General features: G+C 39.9%; 1 protein-coding gene across 5 annotated transcripts in view; it reads right to left on the bottom strand.

Annotated features, from left to right (window-relative positions):
* The window catches only part of CADPS2 (calcium dependent secretion activator 2), a 605,828-nt gene that overhangs the window by 379,870 nt on the left and 199,369 nt on the right, over positions 1-26,589 (bottom strand). The gene's annotated exons all lie outside the window — the stretch shown is intronic.

Genomic DNA, 26,589 nt, shown 5'->3' with positions numbered 1-26,589 from the left:
GGACAGAGCGCTATGGAGGTCACTGTTAAAGGGGCCGGGCGCTATGGAGGTCACTGTTAAAGGGGCCGGGCGCTATGGAGGTGACTGTTAAAGGGGCCGAAACTGTGGAGGTCACTGTTAAAGGGGCCGGCACTGTGGAGGTCACTGTAAAAGGGGCCGGCACTGTGGAGGTCACTGGTAAAGGGGCCAGCACTGTGGAGGTCACTGGTAAAGGGGCCGGCACTGTGGAAGTCACTGGTAAAGGGGCCGGCACTGTGTAAGTCACTGTTAAAGGGGCGAGCACTGTGAAGGTCACTGTTAAGGGGGAGGGCCCCTGAGGAGGTCACTGTCAAGGCAGTAGGGTGCTGTGAAAGGTCAAAGTTAAGGGACGGGCTGCTGTGGAGGTCCGATTTTAAAATGGTGGGGCATTGTGGGGGGTGGGGTCAGTGTTAAGGGGTAGGGGACTGTGGAGTTCACTGTTAAAGGGGTGGGGTGTTGTAGAGGTCACTGTTATGGGGGGATACTGTCAATATCTTTTAACGACACACAAACATTAAATGAAATAGATGAAATACACCTGTGCGAAGCCGGGTCCTTCTGCTAAAAATATATATATATATATTACCCACAGAGGACGCAACGTTTCGGCTCTATACCGGAGCCTATTTGAGAGTGCCGCCTGCTTTATTAAAAAAAAAAAAAATATATATATATATATATATATATATACACACACACACACCCACACACACACACACACATATATATATATATATATATATATATATTATATATATATTCTTGAATAAAAGTGCAAAAAGTTTATTCACCCATGTCTCAGCAACGTTTCAGTTCTATCACAGGACCTCTCTCAAGCAATGTGATATTGAACATACAAGCAGAAATTGATGTCATTATTACTAGTGTTGAGCGCGAATATTCGAATTTTTTCTCGAATATCGCGATTTCGCGAATATTTAGAATATAGTGCTATATATTCGCGAAATCGAATATTCTTTTTTTTTTTTAATGCTCCAGTCAGTGCCCGTTGCCGCTTCTGCCGACTTCCGTGCTCATGGAGCGTCCCCATCACCATGGGAACATCTCCATATACTAGAATGTACTGTCGGATTTGAGAATTACGTTGAAATCGCAATTCGATTAATTCAAGTTATAATAATCGAATTGCGATTTCAACTTAACTGCTATATTCCATATTCATTAATTCTAGCCTAATATGGAATATAGCAGTACTAAGTTGAAATCGCCATGCGATTACTTCGAGTTATATTAATCGCATTGCGATTTCAACTTGGACCTGGTTTACTATGGTTGGCTTCAATGGCTTGGTAGAATTTGCGAATATGACGAATGTATTCGTCATATTCCACAAAACAAAGATAACGAATGTATTCGTCTATTCCACAAAACGAAGATATTCTCCATCTTCGTTTTAGCTACCTATTCATCAACTTCGCGAATTCTAGCAATCATATAGGAAAGTTGACTATAGAGACAGCTAAGTTTAATTCGCTATGCGATTATATTACTTAGCTTTTTTTTTATATAAATAAAATAATTATAATCAGGTATTATAATTATTCTATTTATTAAAAAAAAAAAAGCTAAGTAACATAATCGCATAGCGAATTAAACTTAGCTGTCTCTATAGTCAACTTTCCTATATGATTGCTAGAATTCGCGAAGTTGATGAATAGGTAGCTAAAACGAAGATGGAGAATATCTTCGTTTTGTGGAATATGACGAATACATTCGTCATATTCGCAAATTCTACCAAGCCATTGAAGCCAACCAAGGTAAACCAGGTCCAAGTTGAAATCGCAATGCGATTAATATAACTCGAAGTAATCGCTTGGCGATTTCAACTTCGTACTGCTATATTCCATATTCGTTAATTCTAGCCTAATATGGAATATAGCAGTGCTAATTTGAAATCGCAATTCGATTATTATAACTTGAATTGATCGAATTGCGATTTCAACTTAGCACTGCTATATTCCATATTAGGCTAGAATTAACGAATATGGAATATAGCAGCAACCATAGTAAACCAGGTCCAAGTTGAAATCGCAATTCGATTAATTCAAGTTATAATAATCGAATTGCGATTTCAACTTTTTACGTATATTCTTAATATTGCTCTAACTTCGTCTTTTAGAATATTCGTAATATTCTAAAAGACGAAGTTATAGCAATATAACGAATATTCTAAAAGACGAAGTTAGAGGAATATAACGAATATTCTAAAAGACGAAGTTAGAGCAATATTACGAAATTTCGTAAAATACACAGACTGCAATTTAGCTAATATAGTGCTATAGTATTTTTTTTTAATAGTGTACATATTTAACCAAACTTAAGTTCAGAAGAGGCAAAAAAAAATTTGAGAAAAAAAAAGGATTATAGCACCATATTAGCTAAATTACAATCTATAAGTTTATTTTACGAAATTTCTGAATATTGCTAACTTCGTCTTTTAGAATATTCGTAATATTCTAAAAGACGAAGTTAGAGCAATATAACGAAATTTCGTAAAATAAACATATTAGCCTAGCCATAGTCAATTAGTCATAAGGATGTTGCATAATACTATTAAAAGAAAAATCGCATATTATTTGCGATAATTGGAAATAATTACGAATAATCGATTTCGACGAATATAACACGAATATTCATACGGATATTCGCGAAATATCGCGAAATCGAATATGGCACCTCCCGCTCATCACTAATTATTACATCAAATATATTTGTGGAAAAAACACTAATAAGACGAAGTGCAATGTACTTAAGTGCCATATCAATATTTTCTTATATCCATGACTATAAATGTCCCACCCATATATTTATAAAGTCCATGATTCTCTATGTTAATTAATATACAGGGAGTGCAGAATTATTAGGCAAATGAGTATTTTGACCACATCATCCTCTTTATGCATGTTGTCTTACTCCAAGCTGTATAGGCTCGAAAGCCTACTACCAATTAAGCATATTAGGTGATGTGCATCTCTGTAATGAGAAGGGGTGTGGTCTAATGACATCAACACCCTATATCAGGTGTGCATAATTATCAGGCAACTTCCTTTCCTTTGGCAAAATGGGTCAAAAGAAGGACTTGACAGGCTCAGAAAAGTCAAAAATAGTGAGATATCTTGCAGAGGGATGCAGCACTCTTAAAATTGCAAAGCTTCTGAAGCGTGATCATCGAACAATTAAGCGTTTCATTCAAAATAGTCAACAGGGTCGCAATAAGCATGTGGAAAAACCAAGGCGCAAAATAACTGCCCATGAACTGAGAAAAGTCAAGCGTGCAGCTGCCAAGATGCCACTTGCCACCAGTTTGGCCATATTTCAGAGCTGCAACATCACTGGAGTGCCCAAAAGCACAAGGTGTGCAATTCTCAGAGACATGGCCAAGGTAAGAAAGGCTGAAAGACGACCACCACTGAACAAGACACACAAGCTGAAACGTCAAGACTGGGCCAAGAAATATCTCAAGACTGATTTTTCTAAGGTTTTATGGACTGATGAAATGAGAGTGAGTCTTGATGGGCCAGATGGATGGATTGGTAAAGGGCAGAGAGCTCCAGTCCGACTCAGACGCCAGCAAGGTGGAGGTGGAGTACTGGTTTGGGCTGGTATCATCAAAGATGAGCTTGTGGGGCCTTTTCGGGTTGAGGATGGAGTCAAGCTCAACTTCCAGTCCTACTGCCAGTTTCTGGAAGACACCTTCTTCAAGCAGTGGTACAGGAAGAAGTCTGCATCCTTCAAGAAAAACATGATTTTCATGCAGGACAATGCTCCATCACACGCGTCCAAGTACTCCACAGCGTGGCTGGCAAGAAAGGGTATAAAAGAAGAAAATCTAATGACATGGCTCCTTGTTCACCTGATCTGAACCCCATTGAGAACCTGTGGTCCATCATCAAATGTGAGATTTACAAGGAGGGAAAACAGTACACCTTTCTGAACAGTGTCTGGGAGGCTGTGGTTGCTGCTGCACGCAATGTTGATGGTGAACAGATCAAAACACTGACAGAATCCATGGATGGCAGGCTTTTGAGTGCCCTTGCAAAGAAAGGTGGCTATATTGGTCACTGATTTGTTTTTGTTTTGTTTTTTAATGTCAGAAATCTATATTTGTGAATGTTGAGATGTTATATTGGTTTCACTGGTAAAAATAAATAATTGAAATGGGTATATATTTGTTTTTTGTTAAGTTGCCTAGTAATTATGCACAGTAATAGTCACCTGCACACACAGATATCCCCCTAAAATAGCTAAAACTAAAAACAAACTAAAAACTACTTCCAAAAATATTCAGCTTTGATATTAATGAGTTTTTTGGGTTCATTGAGAACATGGTTGTTGTTCAATAATAAAATTAATCCTCAAAAATACAACTTGCCTAATAATTCTGCACTCCCTGTATTAACCTTTGATTTTAATGCGGGCACATATGAACACGGGACCAACACAGATGCCTTCAGCTGCCAAGTGCACATGTAACAGGTCAGCCAGTTTCATTGGTACAACTCTGCTGATGGGATGCTTTAAAATACTGAAAAGTTATTTGGCTTTTGTCAGTTTTCTGGAAACAGAATTTTGGAAACTGATGGTAGCTATTAGAGATGAGAGAAGGGGGAGTAGTGACCCATCCCCAATTCTCCGACAGGGACCCTTTCTACTGCCCCAGGCGTAATACATTTCTTACGCCCTCGGATAAGGGAGACTCGAGGCCCCTGGGAAGCTTGGTCAGGGCGAACCTCTGCGGAGGAAGGGAATCCAGCTCTATAGTGTAGCCATATTCTATGATGCCTAATATATATGGATCCATGATGGTTTGTTCCCAAACCCCTAGAAAGGAGCTGAGCCTTCCTCCGACCGGGATGATGTCATTGTTTTGACGAAGAGGGAGCGGGATCTCCCCTGTTGGGATTGAAGGAAAAACTTTTCTCCCAGCACCTCTCTGGCTTTCCTTACTTGACAGGACAGGAAAAAACACAGGCGATGAGGGGTGGAGGGTGGGTTTTTTAACAGCTTTTTCCTGTCCTATCAGAGGAAGGCAATCTCAGTTTGTGCTGTCATGGAAACGACTGGGGAAATATATATATATATATACACACATACATACATACATACATACATTTACACACACACACACACACACACAGGGGAAACTCAATTTTTTTTAATATTGTGCAAAAGTCCATTTATTTCAGTAATTCAAATTAAAAGGAATTGCATTAATGCAGCTTAAAATTTGAATATTGTGAAAAGGTTCAATAGTCTAGGCTCAAAGTGTCACACTCTAGTTAGGTAATTAATCCATACCCCCTGAGCAACGGGTACCTCAAAATTGTGACTTTGGGGTTTCATAAACTATAAGCCATAATCATCCAAATTATACAAATAAAGGCTTGAAATATCTCACTTTGCCTGTAATAAGTCCATATCATATGTTAGTTTCACCTTTTAAGTTGCATTACTGAAATAAATAAACTGCACGATATTCAAATTTTTCGAGTTTCACCTGTATATTTATTTATATATAGTATGTGTGTGTATATATATCGTCGGGTCCACTATGTCCTCGCTCTGTTTACTAGTTTCTCACTTTGAATGTGCAAAGCATTCCCCATGTGTTTTGTACCACTATGACATAAGTTAACACTATTGAAAGTGATACTGTTTAATTATCATTAGTGTGGCACATATTCAAGGAAGAGAAGATGTGTGAATCTCTATTTTGACTGAATATGCATGTAAGCTTATGGAAATTAAAAAAGTTATAAAACAAGTTGCAATTCAGGAAAAAAAAAAAAAAAAAATGACTCAGATCTAAACCTTGTGTTGTTTCGTCTTCCTATAGAAGTACAGTTTGCAGATACCATCTTAAATAAACAATTGCTGTGCTTTTATTTTATGGCAAACAAAATGATCCAGCTGATATATGCTGTGATTTTATTTATTTGCAATCCAAATATAAAATGATGTTTCGGTCACCCCTTAACCTTTAACACATACAAATTGCTATGGATATACTCTACAGTATACTGCAACAGCCACCTCTGAAAAATAGTGCATTCTCCAGCAGTGGCTGCTGCATTACACTGTGCCGGACATACAGTATCTCCATATTAATCCGTGTTTGATAAAGATTAGTCAGTGACTGAAATGTTAGTTCATAAATAAAAAACACATGTCTTGTGTTATCTATTGTTTTATGCCATCGCTGAATGAATGCTGCGTCCCTTCATCATTTTTCCTGCACAGTGGTGCTGCTTGCCCCTTTCTGTGCAGAGATCTGCATCAGAGTCCCACACGACAGAGCACTATCCAGGGGATTGCCATTACACCTAGACGCTCAGCTTTCTCTGCAACTGCCGGGTCCTCTGCACTTTGATTTGACAGGACCAGGCAGTGAAAATGTGATCACACCTGCCAATCACAGTGCAGTGGGCTCAGCATTTGAAGAGAATGCAGAACTTCTAGGTGTAAAGGCAACGTCCCCATTTGCTCCTAGAGGCTCTTTTGCAGATATCTATTTATATAAAGAAGGAAGTATATATGTGTGTATGTATGTTCCACGATCACTCAAAAACGCAACCATCCATTTCAACGAATCTTGATTTACACATCCCTTGCTACCTGGAAAGAAATCTTGTAGGGATCACAGAAGCTTGCAGGCCCTTAGTCTCCACATACACACAGTTTTACTCCAGGTTTTCATAACAACCCAACCATTTTTCTTCAATGCTGTAGGTCAGCTTTAGGCTAGGGCTACACGACGATATGTGTGGCACAACACAAAGGGCACACTGCTACATGTGTTGAGCGACAATTTTTATAATGATAGTCTATGGTGTTGCACTGCGACATGTGACATGCTGCGACTGCGCCGCGACAGTCGCAAAAAAATTCATCTTGGATGGATTTTTTGCGACTGTCGTGCCGCAGTCGTAGCATGTCAGAAGTCACAGTGCGGCTCCATAGCCTATCATTTAAAAAAAAATTGATACAAAATGTTGCGCGACACAGGTCGTCGTGTTGCCCTAGCATTAAAGGGGCAGGGCACTGTGGAGGTCACTGTTAAAGAGGCGTTTATTGTGGATGTTACTGTTAAGGAGGCAGGCCGCTGTGGAGGTGACTGTTAAATGGGGGGGTAGTGCTAAGGGGAGGGGGACTGTGGAATTCACTGTTATGGGGGATACTGTCAATATCTTAACAATACACAAAAATTATATTAAATAGATGAAATATACCCGTGCAAAGCTGGATCCTTCTGCTAGTTATAACATGATTTTTCTAAGCAATATGGACACATAAATATTGGACCAACACAGCTGCCAAGAGCAGGTACAACAGGTCAACCAGTTTCCTAGTAGGGCTGCACGATATGGGAATTTTGTGCGATTGCGATTAGGGCCCTAAAAATTGCGATAACAATATGCGATGTGATATTTTAAGGGAATTGTGCTAGAGGTCTATTTGCTTGGATTTTCCCATATGAGCCGCTGACGCTGTTATGTGGGGGATCTGTGGAGGACGCTGTTATGTGGGGGATCTGTGGAGGACACTTATGGGGGACCTGTGGATGGCACTGTTATAGGGGATGTGTGCTATGACACATAGGGCCATGAGGGGGGCCAGCATAAAACACACACATATAGCATCTTATGCTGGTCCCCCTCATGGCCCTATGTGTCCCCTCATGTGTCCTAAACTGCGCACATAACTGGCTTTGTGTGTAAAGTATTTTACTACTGTGTGAAACAAGCTCTCTCCTATTGATAAAATGGCCAGCCTCTGTACTCACTTTCACAGTACTATGAATGCACTGCAGCGAACGGCAGGAGCGTTACTAAGTGACGTCAGTCACTCGCCGGCCGGCCCGCTCGCTGCAGTGCATTCATCGTGAAAGTGAGTACAGAAGCTGGCCATTTTATCAATAGGAGAGAGCTTGTTTCACACAGTAGTAAAATACTTTACACACAAAACCAGTTATGTGCGCGGGGCCCCTTCATATATAATTGCAGCATTTTTGCGTCGGCCAAATCACATTTGGCAATTATCGCGATTCGATTACTTTTTCGATATATCGTGCAGCCCTATTTCGTACAAATCTGCTGACAGATGTCCTTTAATATTCACTCATATTTTACCAGTTCCTCCATTCTCTACTATTCAATCCAAACATCACACAATTTGTGGAAGACACTACTGCAAATATAAGTATCAAGACCAAATTAAAATCTTTCTTTTTAGTGCCTTGCATTATAGAAAGAGTTTACAGCGAATACTAGAGTAATAAAACCACACCAAGATAAACTAAGCAAACCACAAGATAAAATAAAATAAGTTTATAAAATTGCTTGAATGAGAAAAAGTTGTCCAAATCTACATATTACCTATCTGAAACGTTGTATTAGCTTTATTCCATATTTAACCATGGACCCACCAATATGTTTTTGAAAAATGTGAGATGACTTTTTAAGCTTCATGTTAGAAGTTATTTTTAACTTTCCAGTTCTGACATTAATACAATTTTTCATGTCTTTCTAATAGTGGAATCAAAAGCACTGACTTTATCTGAGTGAGACCATACAGTTTCTTATGTTTGTCAGGATTTTTGAGGCGGAGGAATGGTTTGCCACTTCTCTGTTGAAAGCTTCCATCACTTGGAGGTTATGAGTTAACAAAATCCTTGTATCCCTTTCCCATCTGAGATACTTTAAAAACTTTATTTCCTTTCCGAAACTTGTTTTAATTGAAGCACAGTTTGTTGTTCGTTGAGTCTATTTAAGCTACAATACTTCATAATGCTGTAAAAGTCCAGATTGCAATAACACAAGAGGACTGTAGTGTGTGAACAAGGCCTTAGTGATGTTTATATTGAACAGGGCAGGTAGTAATCTGGCCTGGGTGTATCTACTGTAATTGAATTTTAACTAAATTTGGTTCATTGACTAACTGGGTTGCAACACATCTTTGTATGGTGTAAGTTAAAATTGACTTAAAAAATGTGATGTACATGCAATGGCTAGCCAAAATTAAACTCTTAAAGAATCATGATAAAGTCAGATGTGTAACATTTTAAAGGAGCAAGAAATTTTGGTCAGTTTAAAAAAAATAAAAAATGATGATTCCTCAGATTCGCGAGTTGGGAGGAAGATGCGGGATTAGTGATTATATAATAGGAAAATGATGCACTGTTTTCTGGATTTTAATGCAGTAGTTTCACTATATTTGGACAAAAAGTGAACAAAAGTAATACATGTGTTCTCACACACATTAATCTGCTATAGCCCATAGGCATATATCTAAAGTTAAAGAAAAGAAAAAGTTAAATGGGTATATAGTTCCATGTGCCTCTAGTTGTTTACAGAAATCATTTGGTCACGTATTACTGAACTGGTCAGAATGAGCAGTCACTATAACAAGCACATCATTTTCAGAGGATTTCTGTTACATATCCATGATAATAGAACACTGACTGCCCTCTTAATTCTGTAATCACATGTTTTCACGTGGGATTAGTCCAACAAAAGCTTTAAGCATCAATAGCACAAAGCGGATATTTGATGAAGACGTGTAATCAGCAGTAGTAATTTGCCTTCCCAATGGTGCTCTAAATATACTCTTAATCCACCTGGTGACAACATAAGATTCCGAAATCTCCTTTTTATAGAAATAACAGGAAAAAAAAAATTAGCTTTTGAAAAGGCTCTATTTTGTAAGTTTCTAAAAATGTTAAAATACTATTTTGCTAAACATCACAGAGTACGCTAAAATGTCAACATTGACCTTACCTGTTTTGTTACTTAAACTGAAAATGACAAGTCGTAACAGAAGACTAATGCTGGAAATGCCAAATTTCTGTGTTGAGTTTAATTCCCGCAAAAAAAAAAAAAAATCAACTTTTTGGCGTTTTTTTTTTTTTTTTTATCAGCAACCTGACACTTTTCTCATCTGAGAACATTTTTAGTTATTAATAATATTAATCAAATGAAGCAATCTAAAGTTTACAAAAAGACTATGCATTACCATTCTTTTTACACTCCCTGAACATTTTTCAGGCTTTTGGAAATCTTGTTCTTTCCTATCACAATACATAACATGAAACGCCATGGTTTTGTTTTATTCTGGTGAGGCATATGAAAAGGAATATGGCAATTTATTAGTACTGCGTCCATGCTGTGACGGTTCATGGTTATACTTCAAGATGAAAAATCAGCACTAATGAATAGTTGAAAAACATAATTGTATGCTGAATACTGGAAGTATTCAGAAGAGAGAATGTGGAAAAGGGCAGTTATTACTTCTCATAGACCATTTTGATTTCTCCTTTTTATTCCGAGGAATGAAGCAATCTACGGCCGAAATGGTAAATCCTCTATTTTTACAAGGCTTTATTTGACTCAGACAATGGAGAAAATACAGGAAGAAAAATTCAATACATGTAGCTGCTGAGTCCAGCAAAGGGCTTTCTTAAAGAGAAAAATCTCAGTCAAGGTTGAAAGAGCAATTAATGCAGTCTCAAAAATCTGGGTCATTCTGATGGAGCTGGGTTAACATGTGGCAGAAGTAATCATCCACTTGTGAAAATGATTTTCAGTTCATTCTCAAACACCTTTCAAACACTCATGATCCCATTTAACTGACAACAATACAGGCTATAGGGACCAAATGCCCACAGGCACTTTCAGTCAGCAGCGCACGTTGTACTGCCGGCATAAAGGAAGACTTCCCAAGACTACATTCCATCTATTATTCCTCACTGCAAGATTAAGCCATTTTTTGTTTCTGCTTGGGGAAGAGAGAAGCAACACAATCAAGACAGCAAAGTAGAACATGTCATTCACAGCAATGCAGCAACTACTTTTAATGCACTTAAAACCAAGGGGGGGAACTTGCACGAACCAACAACACATGTATTGCGTCTAGACACAATGCATGTTCACATCTGTTAAACAATGATGATAGAAAGTAAATCCTACTTTTCAAACCAGCATTTATACACAAGGATCATGAGGGTCATTTCAACAACTAAATAGGACTTTGGGGATCAATTTCCAAAGTTTGAAGTTATGTTTTATAGTTGATGAATGTGACAGGGATAATGGAACCTTAAAAAAAATAAAAATAATTACCTAGTTAATTAACACAAAGAAAAAACAGAGGACATGAATAAAGAAGAGACCAAGTCTTCCACTCTTTCAATCCATAGTATAGTTTTGTGGAAACTTAACATTTCTTTAAAACTGAGTTTTACCATGTGTAAATCTATTGAACCATCAAAAGTGACTAGAAATTAACAAACTTAACCCCTTGAATACCAGAGGGGTTTTTTTTTTTTGGTTTTTTTTTTGCATTTTCATTTTTCTTCTCTGTATTCACAGGGCCATAACCTTTTTATTTTTCCATTCACATAGCTGTATGAGGGCTTGTTTTTTGTGGGATAAGTTGTAATTTCTAAAGCTACCATTTCATATGGCATACAATGTAGTGGAAAATGCAATTTCGTCCCCGTTTTATGAGCTTTGTCCCCACAGCGTTTCTTATGCGGCAGGCAAAACTGACCAGTGACCTTTATTCTCTTGGTCAGTACAATTACAATACCACATATGTGTAGTTTATTTTGTGTTTAAAAAAAAAAAAAAAAAAAAAAAAATTTTCATCGCCATATTCTGACCCCCCAATATTTTTTTTTATTGTTTTATCTATTAAGCTGTGTGGGAGCGGGATTTTGCGCATGTGCAAGTTTTTTTTGTTTGTTTGTTTGTTTTCTTGGCGCGGGGCAGAAGGTACATTTTTTATAAACGGATGTGATGAACCGCTCTAGAAAAAAGCAGCACAACTCCTGTTTACATTATAAATAATAGCCAGCATTCACAAGGTGCTGCATATGAGAGACGCAGATATTTTTTCAGATTATGAGGAGAAGAAAGAAATTGGATTAAAGCCAATTGAGATGCCTGAGACGTTACTACCTTAGAACTACAGCAGCCATTTTCAACTTTATGAGCATGAGAATAGCAGAGTTATAATGACAGTATGGTCTGCCTTTAGCAAGCTATCTCCAGCTACCACCTATTGACACTTGGCAGCATGCTGTTAAGCAGAAACCTCATATCCCCAGTTGTCACCACTGCTTGATACTGAAGGGCAGGTTAAATTGTGAAAATTGCTCCAAGACCCACATAAATCCTATAGCCTTACTTGTGTTTTCAGTTGGTATCCCCTGTGTGTGTGTGTGTGTGTGTGTGTGTGTGTGTGTGTGTGTGTGTATATATATATATATATATATATATATATATATATATATATATACACACACATACATACATACACACACACACACATTCTAGAGTCTGAAAAAGAAGATCTGCATGTATAGATTGTAAAACAGAACAGACCCGCTTGCTATGGAACGTGGTACTACATGCAAGTGGTTTACTTTCTTACATATAACTTTATATTCCATGGATATTGTAAGGTTACTTTCACACTTGCGGCAGAGTGATCCGGCAAGCAGTTCAGTCGCAGGAACTGCCTGTCTGATCCGGCAAAACGTATGCCAACTGATGGCATTAGTAAGACTGCTCAGGATCCTGATCAGTCTTAAAAATGCCTGAGCAGTCCAATGCATTGAAATGCCGGATCAGTCTTTCCGGTGTCATCCGGCAAAACGGATCCGGCATTTATTCTTTTCACCTTTTTTTCGGTCTGCGCATGGAAGGACGGATCTGGCATTCCGGTATTTTGAATGCCGGATTCGGCACTAATACATTCCCATGGAAAAGTCTTCCGTTTTTTTTCGCCGGAGATAAAACCGTAGCATGCTATGGTTTTCTCTTTTGCCTGATTCAGAATGCATGGAGATATGCCTGATCAGTCATTTTCCAGTATTGAGCCCTTGTGACGGAACTCTATGCCGGAAAAAAAAAAACGCTAGTGTGAAAGTACCCTAATATGGGCAAGATGAAGAGAAGCAGTAACCTAGAGACTGTACAAAGTAACAGATAACTGAAATGACTTGACCCTGCTGCAGTTATGAAGCAAACCTCTTCACTCCTGTTCGCCCTGAAATACATAACACATTTTACAAACAGCAGATACATTAACCCCATACAGGAGACAGAGAGCAGACAATAAGTCTGACAGCCCACAGAAATGAGCAGTTTGACAGAACATAATAGCTGCTGTGGAATTTGCATTATAGTGGTAATGATGCCTAAAATGTGTGATTAGAATATCCCATTGGATTTCTACAGGCTAACTACAACCGACTGAAATGTAGCGGGAAGAACAGCCAAGACCTGTACCCATGAATAGGTGATAAAATTATTATAGAAGAAGTGCAAATTATTATAGAAGAAGTGCAAAAAGTGCTTATATTGTTCTATACATACATAGAAACATAGCTGTCGCTATATATATATATATAAATATATATACATACATACATACACACACACATTATATATATATACACACACACACACACACACCCCTTCAATTGCTTTTCAATGGCTTTTGTTTCAAGATACGCGATGAGTTAAGAAATTTGAGTTAAGAGTGTGTAACAATGGACTTTTATGCACGCTGGATATTTTAAAAAAATAAATAAAAATATGATCATGCTTTCTTGTAATTTTTATGAGAACCATACTTTGGAGTAAAGCATTTTTTATTTCAAATTTAATTTAAATAAGAACACAATCCTGCTCTTACTTATTTTATACATTTTTATTGTAGGAATTTGCTGAAGATTCATATCATTCTTTTAGCAATAAATCCATATTTATGTGGTGCCTATGTACCCTCTAGTGGTAGTTGCAGGCAGCCATTATTGTATTTACCTACTGTATATATAGATATGCAAATGAAATAAGTGACGGAAGCTCAGAATAGAAAAAAATATATAAAAATCTCCAATGCATATATCATGAACTGAATTAGCACAAAAGTCTTTGAAAAAAAAAAAGTTCTTATAAAATTAACTTAACTAGACCAAGTATGATAAAAATAATCGAACAAACTGGTACCCCCTTCCCCCAAAATAAAATAAATAATGTGCTATTTCAGGTGACATAGGTTGGAAGGCAACGTCTCCGAACTAACCCTATTTCTGATGTCAAGTAGGTATCTGTACTCTCTCACAAATTATCTAAAGCACCCTGTGTGGATTCGAAACCACTGGACTGCATGAGATTTTATGATAATAAAGTAATCTTAATGAGAAAGGTTCAGAGGTAGCTGATCTAAGACTGCATTTATTTGTGCTGTACTGACTTTCTGCAGCTCATTTGCAGCAATGTCCAAGAATATCAGAAAGGTTTAACATGTCTTATTCCCGATCCCCCCCCAAAAAAAACACTGCAAAAAAATAAATAAATAAATAAATTTGCCACAAAGTTAAGAACTTGAAGCCATGATCATGGTCGGTGGTAAAATAGACAATTTCATGGTGCAAGTTCCTTAGGGGCTCAGCACCCAAAAAAATGTATTATGATTATAATAATCATGCATATACCGTACCTACAAATATGGCATCTCCCTCCTTTGTGACATATATATCCATTTGCTAGGATGTAGACCTGCACTGGGTACATTAAAGGGGTTGTCCTGCCATACATACTGATGACCTATTGTTAAGATAGGTCATCAATATCTGATTGGTGGAGGTCCTACACCCGGCACCCCTGCTGATCAGCAGCTAGAAGATAAGGCCGCACTCTATGCGAGCGTTGATTCCTGTTCTGAGACGACGAGCAGTGTAATGAAGAGGTAGTAATTGTTCAATTCACTTGAATGGAGCAAGTGCTTGTAATTGCACTACATCACCGCCACAGGAGACAACGTGCAGTGTAATGACCAGGAAGTGGCGCTCACATAGCGCACTGCCTCCTCTTCATACAGCTGATCGGCAGAGGTGCCGGTTGTCGGACCCACACCAATCAGATATTGATGAACTATCGTTAAGATAGGTCATCAATATATATGCCAGGGTAGAGCTGAAACAATTCATCGAGGGAAAAAAATCCTCGATGCAGTTTTTCTGCATCGAGGTTTCGTTTAAATCACATGACCACGTGTCGTATGGTTGGAGGATCGAATTGTTTCCATTTGACGACTATAAGTAATATAGCTGATGCTAGTAAAATTTTACATATGTTGGTTTAAGGCTTTTGAGTCCCCTGAGCACACCAAACAGACACATCTTCGGGGAAACTGGGATGGTCACCTCACGGACATTCGAGAGTATTTTGCAGATGGTTTGCAAATTAGGTGTTATCTTAGAACATTTCCACCATATAGGACTCCGGGTTCTAGTTTCCATGTTGCATCTCCAACAGAGGGGATTAACCTCTGGGAACATTCAGTGTAGACGTTGTGCCGTATAATACCACTGAGTGAGATCTTTATAGCTATTTTCTTGTAACTTGACACATCTGGACACCTTTGACGGAGCAGTCAATGCACAACCCAGCTCCTGCTGTGAGAACTGAAGATTTAGTTCTTGTTCCCATTTGGAGATGAGGGAATAACTTTTAGGGCTTTTTAAGGAGAGAATGAGGGTGTATAGTTGAGAGATTTTTATTTTTGGTTCTTTCATTTGTAAGGCCATTTTTTCAAAAACAATGTTCAGTAGAACAGGGATATTCTTTCAGGTGTTTTATGAAGTGCAAACAGTGGGCGATATGGAAAGTGGAGAGGCTGGCCAACATAGGATGATTCCTTAGGTCATTGTATGAGGGGGTATCATTCTCTGGACAAAGGGACAAAACAGGTATGTTTATCATTTTTGCCTGATCAGATAGTGTCTCCAAAAGTGGACTGAAGAGTGACAAAGTAGATCTCTAACCTGCATGAGAGCTAGGTGATTTGAAACTATTTGGGCTAAAAGGTTTGAATCAGTCCACTGTTTTATGGAGTACCTAGTTATAGAGCTATGTGTTTCAGAGATGTGATCAACTTTACAGACTAGAACAAATTGCTCATTGGGACTCCTGAACTCCCCAAAGATTCTCTGAAATTTAGAAACCTTGGAAAAAATTTAGAGGCTTCGTAGAGCTATGAAATATTCACTAGTAGGTTCCAGTCCCTAACTTAGCTGAGTTAACACGGCTCAGGGCGATCGGGTACACCATGGTCTCATAACGTTGCTCAATGTTTCAATGGTCCTATTGCAACACTGCTTTTATTGTAGCTTCAATCCCCTCCCTCCCCCAACTTTCCCCTCTGCAAACACCCCTCTTTAGCTAACCCTTTATAATTCTATATCAACATTTTCTGTTAAGTTATAGTGTCGAAGTGCTGAAATAGCAGCAGCTTATACTTTCTAGCTTTTATTGTTATAATGTAATACTTGATTTGTGATTTACAGATGTAACAACACTGTAATTCTTTTCTTTTCAGTTTTTTCAATGTCACCCTCATTGAAGGCATAATGTTATTGTTTTCCTTGAATGGTAATGAAAATTAATAAACAAATTTTAAAATAAATCACATGACTAGGGAGCGTGAGTGAAATGAAGCTTCTCACTCACTGCTCCGTGGCCTCCCGTCGGAACCACGCTGCAGAATTGTGCGTTCACACATCGTCAGCGCGCTGTGTGACGTCAGGTCCCCAGTGCATGCTGGGATGAAGACATGTCGCCTGCGGACTCCATGTGTCGGCGAACTCTGCACTGAAAGGTAACTATAAAGTTAGCAGAGGCAACAGCAGTAGCAGCGGGGAGAGGGAGGAAATGGTGGCACCTGTGATTTGGCATGGGGAAATTGGGGCAACTGTGATTTGGCATGTATAAAGTTATTGGCGGGGGGAGGCACCTGTCATTTTGCATGTATAATGTTATTGGTGCAGGGAGAGGGGTTAAAGGGCTTCTGTCACCCCACTAAAGTCATTTTTTTTTTTTTGGGCTAGTTACATTCCTTATAGTGCGATATATGAGAATATAATGGTGTTACTTTCATTCAGCCGTTTCTTATAAAAACAAAGTTTTATAATATGCAAATCAGGTCTCTACCAGCAAGTAGGGCGTCTACTTGCTGGTAGCCGCCGCAAAAAACCGCCCCCTCGTCGTGTTGATTGACAGGGCCAGCCGCGATCTCCTCCTCCGGCCGGCCCTGTCAGCATTTTAAAAATCGCGCGCCTCTATTCATTCGGCGCAGGCGCTCTGAGATGAGGAGGCTCGTCTCCTCAGAACTCCCTCAGTGCGCCTGCGCCGATGACGTCTTCTCTTTCGGTGATGTCATCGGCGAAGGCGCACTGAGGGAGTTCTGAGGAGACGAGCCTCCTCATCTCAGAGCGCCTGCGCCGAATGAACAGAGGCGCGCGATTTTTAAAATGCTGACAGGCCGGAGGAGGAGATCGCGGCTGGCCCTGTCAATCAACACGACGAGGGGGCGGTTTTTTGCGGCAGCTACCAGCAAGTAGACGCCCTACTTGCTGGTAGAGACCTGATTTGCATATTATAAAACTTCGTTTTTATAAGAAACGGCTGAATGAAAGTAAGTAACACCATTATATTCTCATATATCGCACTATAAGGAATGTAACTAGCCCAAAAAAATAATAATGACTTTAGTGGGGTGACAGAAGCCCTTTAATAGGGGAACCTGTGATTTGGCACATGGAGGGGCTGATCTGAGGGAGAGGGGGACATGGAGGCACTGGGGAAGGGGGACATCATGGCAATCTGGATGGAGGGGCTGATGGCAGTGCCATCATAAGGGCACTGGGGGACATGGCATGGAGGGGTTGCTGATCTGATGGCACTGGAGGAGTGGGGGATATGGTGGATGGCACTGGGAAAGGAGGACATTTTTATAAAGCAATACATTATTTTAAGAAGGTTTTTCTTATTAGATTACTCGATTAATCGTAAAAAATAATCGATAGAATACTTGATTACTTAAATAATCGTTTACTGCAGCCCATATATATATATATATATATATATATATATATACACACACACACACACACATATATATATACACACACACACACATATACACACACACACGTACGTGCAGGCAGCCCTGTAATCCCGGCACTGATCAGCGCAGGCAATTAAAGCTCCAGCAATCTAGCAGGAGCAGGCCGGGTCCCGGCTGACAGACACAGCAGGGACCCTAAGGAGAAGACAGGAGTGGTTTATTACCACTTCTGCCTTCTCCTGTGCCGGCAGGAAAGCGTTGTACGAGCACATGGTGGAAGAGGCTGGAAGCGGCAGAGCCGCTTTCTCGGTTAGTCTGGGTGGTCACGTGACCGCCGGGGGTGCCTGGAGCAGTGGCAGGAGCAGAACTTTAGGGTCTAAGGAGACCCTGATCAGCTTTGTCTGTGTGTCATGCCCACACAGGGGGCTTTATTCCTCTGTAACTGGGGCTCCTGTGGATGCCCCAGGTACAGTGAAAACCAGTGAGGAAAAAAATGTGAAAACAAAAAGTAAGTGTCCTCCAGAGGTCTTTCAATGAGCTCCTGTGGGAAATATGTGCCAAAAAAAAAAAAATATAAGTAAAAATATAATGATAAAAAATACTAATAAAAAAATGTATTATTTTGGTAGTCAAACAAATAAAGAAAGCTATGGTCACTAAACCATGTGCACAAAATCACTATATGCAACATATATGGGAACATATGCACATGAGGTAAACATGTTATTGTATATTAAACCACTATATCATCACAATGTCCATCCCCTGTACAGCTAATTTCTTCCTAACACCGCTTACACTATAAACAAACCCGTTTGGCACAATTGATGTAACATTGCTAGAAAGTTAATGTTAATGTTTAAATTTGGTAGATCTTCATCCAGCTATTTTGACATTTTACTTTTGGTGTTTTTGGAGCACTCTGTTAGACTGCAAGTGAGTATGAAGATAACCAAACTAGAATGTTCAATACTGATTAAATACTCATGTAGAAATTTCCTGCTGTATATCAAAGGAGTCACAGAAAGCTAGGAATTAAAACTTAACTCTTAATCACCACATAATTATTAAATCACTTCATGTACCTCTAAAGTGTAACAAACATTGATCATGATGGACCAAAAGAACACAGACATATATAAATGTATGCAGAAGGGAGGGCGGGTAATGTGTGCTAGGGGGGAAAAAGATCCCCAATATGTCCCTAACTAATGCCTCAACCCACAGGAACACCCTGATGGTGGGTGGCCTGTGGTCCCGTGCCTGCCCTATCTCACTCTCGCAATGCCCTAAATATTCCCAACGCGTTGCCCCAGTAACTGGTTCATCAGGGGAAAAAATGGGGCAAAAAGTGAAAAGTACTAAACAAATTGGTCCAGAAAAACCTACACAGTAACAAACTGATAATCAAACCATAAAAAGCTAATGATACAGTTGAATCTGGTTGTTAATACATTAAATATCCGAAGCATCTATTTGCACACACAATCAATCAATACACGTGATCAGGCCTAAAACTCAAGAAACATCGATTGTAACAGTTCCCAATCTGATAGAAAATTGTGTAATAACCCAGTAGACTGTGTAGATGTTAATCCATGGGCAGTTAATACGCATCCTTGAGACAATCAGTTGATAGTTTCAGACATCAATACTCAAGACTATACACAAAATTGATAGCTGGCCCAAGACAAATAGAGAAACCCTCAGGTATAGATGTATACAATGCCAGATTACCTGAGCTATGGTGAGGAAAGCTTGAATTAAACCCGGTACATAATTAAGCTGGGTACATATATTTGATTCATAGCTCAGGACAAATAAAAAGGTGTAGCCTGAAAGCCCGGCATATATCTCAGCTCAATACATATATATAGATGAAGCCCGGTACATGTATTCAATTGCTGGCCTTAAGTATATCAAGTATCCCTTCAGTGCTCAACAACATTGCCGAGGGTCTATTGAAGAGGCCACAATAGGTAAAGTCCGATCCAAGAAAACTGCTGGTCACATGGACCTCTCACGTGTACAGTGGATGTTCAGCTGCCATGGCGATAGCGACATGGTCCACCTCGATATGGATGTCCAACACCATATTGGGTCGCACCTCCGCTTTATAGTGCAAGGGGTTGTGGAACATCCAGGGAATGGAGCGCACGCCTGATACACATGCAGCTCCAATCCCGGACATCCGGTCAGTGGAACACAAATGCGCTCCACCAGGAAGTAAAGTCACGCTCAAAACAATGGAACGCAACGTGCGTTCCACAAGCAGGAAGAGCGCATAATAGGCGTGACATCTCGAGAGATTCAGTAGTGATGAAACGCTAATGCACCCAACCCAAAGGACAATGCAATATTTTGTGGAGGGTGCCCAGTCCCTTACACAGCACTGGTAATACCATGGCCAAATTAATAAAAATACACATATAAAGTGGGAATCCTTAAACCAGAGATTCAAATACATATGATAAGAAAGAGTGTGTATATATCAGGCCTCTTGAAGTGTATAACAACCAGAAAAATAATCGACACATATAAAGTGGATGTTACAGATATCAGGAAAACCCAGTGTTACTAAGGGTTACCTAAAGATTGTTTATTATTTCAAAAGGATAATACTCAATGACGCTTCAAGCGCCGATATAAAAGGACCAGATAATATGCCCCATATAATATATATCTGAAAAATATAGGCCAATATAAACCACTCCCACACCAGATACACTTATTAGGATGTTATCATAAAAAGCACGAGAAAGTTATTTTTTCTTTTAGACCAAGGGGAGACTGGGATCCGAAACGATATATCCATTTGGATTCCTTTTGTAGAATCCATCGATTCCAGTCACCCCCTCCTCTGTGATTCCTTCACAAGTTCCAATGCTGAGAACCTTAGGACCTCTGGTTTCCCCCCCATGTACCTCTAACACATGATTAGACACTGGTGTATTGTTTCCTTTTATTACATCATTAACGTGCTCACACTCTTTGTCGCAATTCTCTAAATGTTTTCCCTATGTAATCCTTTTGATATGAGCATTGGCACAGATATACCACTCCCTTACTTCTACAGTTAATAAAATCTTTGATGATATATTTACAACCAGTGGAGTAACAGGTATTAGATTTGGTATTGGAAATGAAGCTACAGGCTCTACATCTGCCTCATTTAAACATTCCTAAAGGCCTACAGTCAAGCCATGTGCCTGTCTGATTGGGGCTGGAATAATGACTGTACACAAGATGGTCCCGCAAGCTTTGCCGTTTGCGGAAAATGATGCTCGGCTGTGGAGGGATCGCACCAATGAGATCTGGGTCCATTTGTAAAATGGGCCAAAACTCGTTTAGAAATATCCTAATCTCCTTATTTGCTGTATCAAAAGTAGAGATAATACTAATGATGTTATCATCCTGGATCCGCGGTTTAACTTTAGGATTTAACAGTTCATTTCGGTCCTGATCCCTTGCATGCTTAAATGCTCATTGTAGAACAGATTCTAGGCAGCCCTCATCTTTGAATCATTCTTGAGCGACGGGGGATGGTAACTAGACCACATCAAGAAAGGTAATTCTATGGTCACTATGTCCATACGTAAAGGATAGGCATATAGTGTTGGCATTCAAAGTATTCACAAATTCCTTAAGTAAACAGATTTCCTTTCCATATCAGGAAAATGTCATCAATAAATCGTGTCCTAAACCCTATCGTCACTGCCCATCATACTGGACTGTCTGGAAAAACACAGGTATCTTCCCCACCAGCCCAGGAGGACTTTCTCATGCTTTTTATGATCACATCCTAATAAGTGTCTCTGGTGGAGTGGTTTATGTTGATCTATTGTTTTTCAGATACACATTGTATGGGGCATATTATCTGGTCATTTATATCGGCACGCGAAGCGTCATTGAGTATTATCCTGTTGAAATAAATAATAATCTTTAGGTAACCCTTAGTAACACTGGGTTTTCCTGATATCTGTAACACCCACTTTATATGTGTCGATTATTTTTCTGGTTGTTATACACTTCAAGAGGCCTGATATACAGTACAGACCAAAATTTTGAACACAACTTCTCATTCAAAGAGTTTTCTTTATTTTCATGACTATGAAAATTGTAGATTCACACTGAAGGCATCAAAACTAAGAATTAACACATTATGGAATTATATACATAAGAGAAAGTGTGAAACAACTGAAAATATGTCATATTCTAGGTTCTTTAAAGTAGCCACCTTTTGCTTGGATTACTGCTTTGTACACTCTTGGCATTCTCTTGATGAGCTTCAAGAAGTAGTCAGCTGAAATGGTTTTCACTTCACAGGTGTGCCCTGTCAGGTTTAATAAGTGGGATTTCTTGCCTTATAAATGGGGTTGGGACCATCAGTTGCATTATGGAGAAGTCAGGTGGATACACAGCTGATAGTCCTACTGAATAGACTGTTAGAATTTGTATTATGGCAAGAAAAAAGCAGCCAAGTAAAGAAAAACGAGTGGCCATCATTACTTTAAGAAATGAAGGTCAGTCAGTCCGAAAAATTGGGAAAACTTTGAAAGTGTCTCCAAGTGCAGTCACAAAAACCATCAAGCGCTACAAAGAAACTGGCTCACATGCGGACCGCCCCAGGAAAGGAAGACCAAGAGTCACCTCTGCTGCGGAGGATAAGTTCATCCGAGTCACCAGCCTCAGAAATCGCAGGTTAACAGCAGCTCAGATTAGAGACCAGGTCAATGCCACACAGAGTTCTAGCAGCAGATACATCTCTAGAACAACTGTGAAGAGGAGACTGTGTGAATCAGGCCTTCATGGTAGAATATCTGCTAGGAAACCACTGCTAAGGACAGGCAACAAGCAGAAGGCACTGCTATTCAATCCGGTTTGCGTTTAGTTGGACCATCAACAGGACAATGACCCCAAACACACCTCCAGGCTGTGTAAGGGCTATTTGACCATGAAGGAGAGTGATGGGGTGCTCCTTGAAGACTGTTGGAAGACCATTTCAGGTGACTACCTCTTGAAGCTCATCAAGAGAATGCCAAGAGTGTGCAAAGCAATAATCAAAGCAAAAGGTGGCTACTTTGAAGAACATGACAGAATATGATATTTTCAGTTGTTTCACACTTTTTTGTTATGTATATAATTCCACATGTGTTAATTCATAGTTTTGATGCCTTCAGTGTGAATCTACAATTTTCATAGTCATGAAAATAAAGAGAACTCTTTGAAGGAGAAGGTGTGTTCAAACTTTTGGTCTGTACTGTATACACACTCTCTTTCTTATCATATGTATTTGAATCTCTGGTTTAAGGATTCCCACTTTCAGTGTGTCATTTTAATGATTTGGTCAAGGTAATACCAGTGCTGTGTAAGGGACTGGGCACCCTCCACAAAATATTGCATTGTCATGTGGGTTGGGTGCATTAGCGTTTCATCACTACTGAATCTATTATGCACTCTTCCTGCTTGTGGAACGCACGTTGTTGTGTTTCATTGTTTTGAGCATGACTTTACTTGCGGTGGAGCGCCGTTGCGTTCCACTGACCGGATGTCCGGGATTGGAGCTGCACGTGCATCAGGTGTGTGCTCCATTCCCCGGATTTTCCACAACCCCTTGCACTATAAAGTGGAGGTGCGACCCAATATGGTGTTGGACATCCATATCGAGGTAGACCACATCGTTATCACCATAGCAGCTGAACATCCACTGTACACTTGAGAGGTCCTTGTGACCAGCAGTTTTCTTGGATCGGACTTTACCTATTGTGGCCTCTTCAATGGACCCTCGGCAATGTTGTTGAGCACTGAAGGGATACTTGATATACTTAAGGCCAGCAATTGAATACATGTACCGGGCTTCATCTATATATATGTATTGAGCTGAGATATATACCGGGCTCTCAGGCCACACCTTTTTATTTGTCCTGAGCTATGAACCAAATATATGTATCCAGCTTAATTATGTACTGGGCTTAATTGATTGAGGCTTTCTTGACCACAGCTCAGGTAATCTGGCATTGTATACATCTATACCTGAGGGTTTCTCTATTTGTCTTGGGCCGGCTATCAATTTTATGTGTATAGTTTTGAGTATTGATGTCTGAAACTATCAACTGATTGTCTCACGGATGAGTATTAACTGCCTATGGATTAACATCTACACGGTCTACTGGGTTTTTACACAATTTTCATTCAGATTGGGAACTGTTACAATCAATGTTTCTTGAGTTTTAGGTCTGATCACATGTATTGATTGATGTGTGTGCAAATAGATGCTTTGGATAGTTAATGTACTAGCTTTTTATGGCTTGATTATCAGTTTGTTACTGTGTAGTTTTTTCTGGACCAATTTGTTTAGTACTTTTCACTTTTTGCTCCTTTTTTTCCCCTGATGAACCAGTTACTAGGGAAACGTGTTGGAAATATTTAGGGCATTGCGAGGGTGAGATAGGGCAGGCACAGGACCACAGGCCACCCACTATCAGTGTGTTCTTGTGGGTTGAGGCATTAGTTAGGGACATATTAGGGATCATTTCTCTCCACCCCCCCCCCCCCCCAGCGCACATTACCCACCCTCCCCTATGCATAAATTGATATATGTCTGTGTTCTTTTGGTCCATCATGATCACTGTTTGTTACACTTTAGAGGTACATGACTTTAGAGGTACAGTGATTTAATATTAATGTGGTGATTAAAAGTTAAAGGGAACCTGTCACCGGGATTTTGTGTATAGAGCTGAGGACATGGGTTGCTAAATGGCCGCTAGCACATCCGCAATACCCAGTCCCCATAGCTCTGTGTGCTTTTATTGTGTAAAAAAAAAAACGATTTGATACCTATGCAACTTAACCTGAGATGAGTCCTGTATGTGAGAGGAGTCAGGGACAGGACTCCTCTCAGGTTAATTTGCATATGTATCAAATAAAAGCACACAGAGCTATGGGGACTGGATATTGCGGATGTGCCAGCGGCAATCTAGCAACCCATGTCCTCAGCTCTATGCACAAAGTCCCGGTGACAGGTTCCCTTTAAGTTTTAATTCCTAGCTTTCTGTGACTCCCGAGTATGAAGATAAACCGGACAAAGCATCACTTACACTATACAGCGCTAAGGCCTGTTTCAGACGAGGGTATTGAAATCCATCAGTATTCTGGCTCAGGATCCTGAATATATACCATCAGTATTGTCATCAGGATTTCCATGTGTATTTCTTCCTTCCTTCATTATTTATGCACTGCACAGACTGTAATGTGCGTATTCGGAAACAAACCTGCACATAACTCGGACATGCTGCGGATTTCAAATACTAACGGAAATTATCCGCCCATGTGAATACCTTTGTGTGGTTTATCCATGTAGACAAACACTTGAAAATGATGTTTGTTTGATATGCTAATTAGCTTACCAAGTGCCTGGTGGGATGTGAGTAATGGTTGCTGGAGACCAGTCCCGGATCTACACAAGTTCCTAGTGCTGCCCCTTGCACTTTCATGTCCACCTGCTCCTCTATAACGTCAGAATCTGCACAAAACTCTGCATGCCCTAGCATTGTGCTTTTTGTCAAAATCTTGTTCATGTGCAGAAGAGGAGCCTGGCTGCACTTGCACGTTGTTCTCATCAGAGTAACTGCGCATGCGGCGAGCTGTGTGATGTCTTTGTGCAGATTGTGACATTGCAGAGGAGTAGGAGGACATAAAGGAGCAAGGGGTGGCACTGGGAACTTGTGTAGAGGCGGACTTGGGCACTTGCAAGAAGTGGGCTTGAGCTCTGGCAACCATTAATCACAACCCACTTGGTAAGCTAATTAGCATATCAAACAAATGTCATGTTACAGCTTTTATCTATATGGATATACAACACAAAAAGGTATCGTTTTAATGCTGCTGCTGCTACACTGCATTGCCAGTCCGGGCTGTTAGAGTAGGGCCGCGGCTCATGTGAGAGACGTGTCCCCGCTCCCCGTGTGACCCGTGCAGCGCTTAGACAGTTGTCACTGTGATTTCGTAGTAAAGAGATCACAGAGAGGCACGGAGCATTATCAGTCACGTTAATGCTCCGTGCCTCTGCAGTCTGCATCGGGTCTTGGCACTCTTTCACAAAGCGGATGTCACGCACGGCATCCGCTCGTGTGAAACAGCCCTTAGAGTTGCAGTGGTTATCCAGGAATTTGACATTGATGGCTAGGGGTGGGGGAATTGCTCTTCGGATCCAAGTTCTGAAGTCAATTTGTTCCCAAACTTCATTTTAATGCTGTACGGAGACCTGTCGCTGTGCAGCATTAAAATGTATGGGCTTCAGGGAGGCAAACTTCGTTAAGGCCAAAGTCGTGCAAGACTTCTGTGAAGAACTTTGGCCTTTGATTCTACAACTTTAAAAACATTTTATCCGAAGTCTGTTTCAGTATCGAGGTCTGGTGAGCACTGCAGTCTCTTTACAGCTTACCAACCACAGCACCATACATTGCATAGCAACTGTACTTCGTATTCTAGCTCAGCTAGATTCACTTAAATGGGACAAAGCTGTGCCTAGGTCACGTGACTAGGGATGAGCGAATCGACTTCGGATGAAACATCCAAAGTCGATTAGCATAAAACTTTGTTCTAATACTGTACAGAGCAGGAGCTCCATACAGT

The sequence above is a fragment of the Bufo gargarizans genome, chromosome 2 (genome assembly GCF_014858855.1).
Source record: "Bufo gargarizans isolate SCDJY-AF-19 chromosome 2, ASM1485885v1, whole genome shotgun sequence".
Taxonomy (NCBI): Eukaryota; Metazoa; Chordata; class Amphibia; order Anura; family Bufonidae; genus Bufo; species Bufo gargarizans.
The sequence above is the reverse complement of the archived record's forward strand: the minus strand, read 5'-3'. Positions and strand labels throughout refer to the sequence as shown.